Consider the following 7,243-nt stretch of genomic DNA (forward strand, 5'->3'; position numbering starts at 1 on the left):
AGTTTGAACCATTTAAAATTATCATAATTAATCTAAACAACTTGCAACCAATAATTTTAAGCAAGAATAGATAAATTAGAAAGGAAATTTATCATAAAGGAAAGAGAATTCAATTACAAACAACCTTGCCTCTTTGAGGTTTTTGCCAATCATGGTGAGCATTGAGCTTCTCCCATTACAACAATCCATTCGTCTTTTCTACTATACAATTCGTCTATTGTTTGGAAAGATTACAAGTAGCTAGTCTCAAGGAAAGAGGCATTCAATTATGTAAGAGAGACACTCAAGCTATTAAAGAGTTTAACAAGGTTCAATATTATAAGAAATTCACAAACCTATTGGTGAAATCAAAGATTTACATGTTGAAGAAATCAAGGTAGAGGAAAGATTGCTTGCTTTCATTGTCACATGCATGCTTACTCCTATGGCAGTAATCATTCCAGGCCTAATGAAGGTGACTTGGTCCTCATGTACTACATTCAAACCACGCTACAAGTGGACTGGACTTTTGTGCTCTGTTACCAAATGGTGAAAGAAAAATGGCTCACTGATTTCAGATTTCCTTATGTGATGTTGACTTCATAGTTCTTAGAAAAATTTGAAGTTGACTAAGACGATGAGTTGCAGGAATCTACTTGCACACAAAATCATATTTCGTATCTCAGTTTGGATAAAATGGGATTTACGAAAGAGAACAATAGTTGGACTACAGATGGAGAAGGTGTTACAATTGATACTCATGATGATGAACGTGTTGTCCTATATCAGATTCATAAGTTAAATGAAGCTCAAGATGACCACCACAACTTTTGCAATGCACGTTTCTAAGACCTAGATGAACAGACCACTAATGTTCATGAATTACTAGCTGAGCTCCACTACCAAGATATCCTTAGTGATTAAGAAGGTTGTGTTTGGTTGTATTTTCTTTCAAGAAATTGTTTGTGAGAATCTTGTAATTTCTTGTGATAGTGAAAAGCCAAGTTGATGTTGCTTTGGCTAACTGGATGTAGATCCTTGTTAGTGCACCAATATAAAATTCTTGGTGCACTACTTTTTTAATTATTCTGTCCAATTAAATTTATCAATAAAATTAACAAGTTGTATATTTATGAGTAAAATTTTTGCAATCAAGTTATCTATTAATAAATTTGATTGTCTATGAACAACTTGATTAATATTTGATATCAAATCACTCAAATCCATTGTACGTTAACTGTGTGATAAATTGACAGAGCTTTGTTTCGAACAAAATTCATCAAGAAAGTTAACAACTTAAATCTTTGTTAGAAAATTTGTTGTAAGCAAGTGATCAAATATTAAATCTGATTGGTTTCTAATATCTTGATCAACATTTGATATCAAATTATTTAAATCTGCAACATGTTTGATGTGTGAAATAATAATTCACATTCTGCCAAAATTTTAATTGGTTGATTGATTGTTTTAATTGGTTAAATGTGTGATTCGGTAGTAATACAAGTCTAAGTTTATTGGTCAATCAAAATTAAGACAAAAGTTTTCATAAATTTTAACTAAACACTGATTTTTACAAGCCCAATTCACCTCCCCTTATTAGTCTTGTTCTCTTTTACTGTCTACATTAGCTGGCGGTATCAGGGAAGAAAATATATAGAGTTAATCCAATGTTATCCCATTTCCAATTAGGAACCTCAAAATCTTCAGTAAAAATTAAATGAGAGACATCAATTAGGTTAGAAATCTAGTGAGGAATAGAGCCACACCAGGCAAACTGAACTATGGTAGAGAAATGTATTTTATGCTGCTAAGGGATACCAACGAGGAATGTAATACATGTATTAAAGAACCATAAGTAATTCAAAAACTTAATTGTATCCCTTTCCACAAAAGTCTAATATATGTTTTCAAGGATATCATCATAGAAGTCTTTTATTCCTAGCAAAATAGAGGAAGAATAATTACTAACCTAAGGCTAGCATTTGGATTTTAAAAACCTACATCTCGTCACGACAACCCAAGGTAGATTTGATCCACTCCTGCCCTTTTAGGTAGAAGAGAAAACTAAATGGAATTCATATAGGGTAAGATCCGGTTTTCCCTTAAAAATTTGTGCACAACCCTACAAACATCACCTCTAATAATGTTTATACAAGTAAGGTAGAAGGATCCACCAAAACCCAAAACTAGGTGCATTATCCCCACTGAAGAACAAAATCGCTCTCCTTATTTCTTTCTAACTAGGGCATTGAATGAACTTTTTATTCTTATCTTTTAAACATATTGTAGTTTTTATAAACTACATATTATTTATGTTTTATTTTCATAAAAATTAATTTCATTTTAAGAAATGTTCTCCCTTGAAACGATGTCATCAACTTTTAATTTTTGATTTCTTGATAAATATTAACTAGAACAATCTCAAATAAATAAAAATGATTTCTATTTACAAGAAACAATGGTAATCAATTATTCACTAGTACAAAAGTCACACTTTCTATAACGAATTTTTATACTAGTTATAATCCACCTGCTATAATAAGTGAAGCAGTTGCAGAATTGTAAATAAAATAACAATTTCTATGCCGATTCTAGTTACAACCAGTATATAAATTGGGTGTGGTAGCATTTTTGTAACAAAGAAGAAAATTTTCTATATTGGTTCTTGTTATAATCAGTAAAGAAAGTGGACGTAGTCGCATTTTATAATAAAGAAGAAACATTTTATATTGATTCTAATTATAATTGATTTAGAAAGTGGACATAGTGATATTTCTATGATAAAGAAGAAAACTTTTTGTACTTGATGAAGGATTGACCACTCAAGGAACCATGGAGACTCCCCCAAGGAGAATTACTAGAAGCGTGACTAAAGGGGAGGATCCTTCTTCTATGTCTCTTTCTCTATTTTCCATCTTAATTTTATGATTTCCCTAAGTTGACTTAGTTGACTTAATTTTGGTTGACTTGTTGACCTTTGACTAGGGTTGATTCATTGACCAAAATTAATTACACTCAAGCCAACATGCTAATCCTTGTTTAAGTTGTTTTATAGGTTAATTTTGTAGAGAAAAGCATGAGAGGTGGCACATGATGATTGGAGGGCATGGATGATGTGGAAGAGAGAGTAAAGCAAAAGCAAAAAACATAAAGCAAAAGTAGACATTGTACCTTTTGTCTCTTTTGTTCTTTATGTTATCTTTGCTTGATTTGTAGGCTACTTTTGTCCCTTTCTCCACCCATGGCCGAGAATCCACATGAGGAGACATACCACCAAGCCATTTTGTGTCAAGCTTGAAGATGCTTCTAGAATTAGGATTTCTCTTACTTTTCTAGTTAGCCCTTTACAACTTTTGTATTTTTCTTAGAGACCCCTAAGACTATCTATTTAAGGGGAGCTCTACCAAGTGTAAAAGGGTTGATCATTTTGAATCAAAAACACTTTTGTTTCAACAATTTTTCTATAAGCTAAGCCCTCCTTCTAGGAGGGGAAGAACTGTTGCCTTATCTTGCTTATGCAAGTGGTGGCACCATATCACTCATCTCTAGAGCTTGGTTTGGCTTTGCCCCCTCTGTTAGTGGCGTGCTCTACTTCCATAACCATTACTCTCTTCTCTTCCATTTTACTTTATTCTTCTTCTTTCATTACAATTTCGTTTAGTGCTTCTATTTTTATTTTCGTTGATAAGAACTCCAATTCATTTCCTTTTTCTATTAAACCTTTGGAAAGCAACCTTCACATTTAGATAGCTTGCTATCTTAATGTCCAGTGAGAATTTCCTTGAGTTTTCTTAAACAACTCTTCACCATAATCCATAATCGTAAAAGGAAACAAGATAATCCTTCATCAGTACTAGTTCTAGGTATAATCAGTATTGAAAGTAGTTTATATATCTAACTTTCTCCTTTCCCCACCCAATTTCACCGTTCTTTCCAACCTTAACCCTAAACTCTAAATTCTTCCCTAATCACTGATAATGTAGATTTTTACCATTATCTTTGGTATCTTTTGTTAACAAAATCAACTCTTCTTGAGCTTTTAACCCACTTAATCCTCAGTTTTACTTTGCCTTTGGGTTACATCAATCTAATTATACCACTAATTCCCATTTTTTGTGTCTAATTTAGTGATAGGAAGCTTTTACCTCAAACTAGAGGAGTTGTCCATCAAAGGAGAAAGAATAACAACAAAATTTGAATCTCTAAACTCTACATCCAGCGTTAAGCACCAGAAAGAACACCACAAGAATTCTGCAAATTACTGAGGGCTATTTACCCACGAATTATGATCAATCGGTAATGTTTCATTACCGAAGACATTACCGACAAATGTCGTCGTGTATTTTACTGACATATTTTGTCTGTCAGTTTGTGTATTTTACCGACGAAATTACCAATGGATATTATTTGTTGAATTTACCGACGAAACTAATTAACCTATTGACGGATTTGTTATAGTCAGAGCGAAAAACTTTGATGCCTACCACGGTGCTGCCAATCAACATCGAGAACCTGCCACTGCCCTCCAAGAGCCTTCCACTGCCCATTGAGGCTACCCACCGTGATCTATTGTGAGTTTCATGGTGTTGGTGTCCATGTTTGTGAGCTTTCATTGCTTTCGTGGTCAACAAAAGCTTGTCGGTGTCCCTGTCGTGTTGTCTGACCTTCTAGCCATTGAGGGACACTGTCGTGGTTGTTGTAGCACTACCCGTCGAGGGACCCTTCTATGTTGAATGTCAGATCAACCATTGAGGTAAGTCCTCATTTTACCAATGTCGAGATGGAATTTGGTCTGGCCATGCCTATATATCAAATGCATTTGCTTTAATTGATTTGCTAAATGTGCTTTTAATTGATTTAAAGTTAGGGTTTGAATTAGTTTAAGGGTACAATTGGTTTGAATTGGTGTTAAGACTGCTACGAGAATGTTGTTATGAATTTCAGACTGATAGTAGTGTTTGTTAGATTTAATCTCTACTCACCTCATAATCATGTATATTTTGCGTACCAATCCTAGATTAGTAATCAAGTGATGCTCCTAAACCAATTACTTCCCTATATTTTGTATACCACTCTGAAATTAGTAATCAATTGTTTCTCCTAAACCAATTACTTCCCCAATAGCTCGTGTTCCAGCCTCAAATGTATGACATTCAAAATGCCTAAAAATATAATAAGATTCATGAAATTATTAGTATGCAACAATAATAGAAAAACTATTATACGAGGGAGGATAAAAACAGGTACGGAGGATACTATTGGCTATTCTAAAGTTAGAAACTGATTGGATTAACCTCAAGCCACAAAAAGAAACTGAAACTGGGGTTGCCATGAGCTGGAAATTTTCCTTCTTTTCCTTTGGAGTTTAAAGCACAATTTACATATAGTTGAAATTCTAAAGTAAAAAGTTCAAATTGGTGGAGAAATTCATAACTAAGTCATTAACTAGCATAGAATTGTACCCAAAAGGTGAACAATTATGGGTTCAACACTAAAAAAACACTCCTCTGAAGTGCCTTCTTAATTGATAGATGCTAAAGAGATAACCCATTTGGAATATAAGAAAAAAAAATCATCCTTAGTTCCTCTTTGGCAATTTGCGGGTTCTACTAGGTATTAGGCCCCAATTACTCCTTATCCAAAGCAACTCTCACGTATTGAAAAAAAGAAAAGTACCAACCACCCCCAACCACATTATATTAATCAGATGGCTATAATTCCTCTAGTTAGGTCACTATTTTGTGGCCATATAAGGAGGGGCTCATAATTTCTAAACCTTTTTCTTTTGCAAGAAGTTGCTAAGTAGAAAAGACTAGGAGAGAAAGTGAGTGAAGTGAATATCCATAGACAATTGAAAAGGTGGTTGTAATATTAAAAGGATGGTTCCCACAAGGGCGTAGGAATCCTAACCAAGTTTGATTTTTGTTCATGCCACTTCTAATGCAATAACCTAGCTAGGTTAGCCTACTTCACATTCATTTTATCATCATTTTTAGCAGGAAATGGTTTCATTGGTGTATATATCTTCCACCATACTTAACAATTAACCCCATAAATGTATTCTACAGATTTTAGGTAAATAATTGGGTCACTAAATGGGTCACTTTAGCATTATTGATTGACCTTTCCATTACTTCTGGATGCAAAATTTTGGTCTAATATTTTTCTCTAAAGTATGTATACTTTCCCTATAAACACACTGATTCTAGATATTAATAAGCTCTAATAGCCAATTGTTGTTAACTTTCTTGATAATCATGAAAAGTTCATTGACTACTTCCATTACCAATACACTAGCATAATTAATATCTTAGGATTTAGCATATCAATAGCTTTAAGTCCTAAAGGGAACTAACAAACATGTTGGCTTAGTTCCTTTAGTTTATGTTGTATTTCTCCTCTAGAGTGTTTGATTTCAACTACTTATTAAGGATTAATAGACAAGTATAGATCTACTATTCTAATTTGTTTCGTAGTATCTTATCAATCGGAGAGAACCATGGTTGCACAACCAACAAAATAGTAATTTGGCAAACATAAATGCTCAATAAAGAGAGATAGAGAATGATTAGACCTCGTCATTCTGTAAAAGAGTTTAGTTACTCATGGAAGCCATAAGAACACAAGAACAAAGGAAACTAAAGAATAAGTAAATATCTATCTTTTAACCAAATTATTCCATCTCTTTTAACAAAATGCAACACACCAAATTTTTAATGCAACCATCAACACAAAAAAAAAATGAGAAGGAACATGTCAATGTGCTCATGTGCAGATGTGAATTGTGGTTCACATATGGAAATGCATCAAATGTGATTGAAAGTGTTGTACAACTTGTAATGCCATCAAAAGTGATTCATATATTCCTTAAAATGTGTACTTTGCCCACACAGTAGGTTTTAAGTTCCTAGGTCAGTTGTCTTTCATCAACTTCAATTGTAAGGTGTTGCCTGTGTTTAAAACTGGCAATTAAAGTGTTGTACAACTTGTAGCAAGTCACTTTTCTTAGTCCATCACTTTGCACGTTAGAGTGCAGGTTAGTGCAAATTTTCCTTTCAGCATAAGTGCCTTGTTCTCGCTCATGCAGTTCACCCTTTCCTATTTTAATGCAACTAAAAACCTACCAAACAATCTGAAAACTATGACAACAAAACTGAAAACAAAATTTTGAACCTTTAAATTGGAAAAATTCATACAAGAATACTGTAAAATAGAAAGGAACATAAGAGATAATGTAAAGAACTTTAGAAATCATTAATTTGAA

The sequence above is a fragment of the Vigna unguiculata genome, chromosome 10, assembly GCF_037176805.1.
Source record: "Vigna unguiculata cultivar grain cowpea cultivar isolate G323 ecotype 2 chromosome 10, ASM3717680v1, whole genome shotgun sequence".
NCBI lineage: Eukaryota > Viridiplantae > Streptophyta > Magnoliopsida > Fabales > Fabaceae > Vigna > Vigna unguiculata.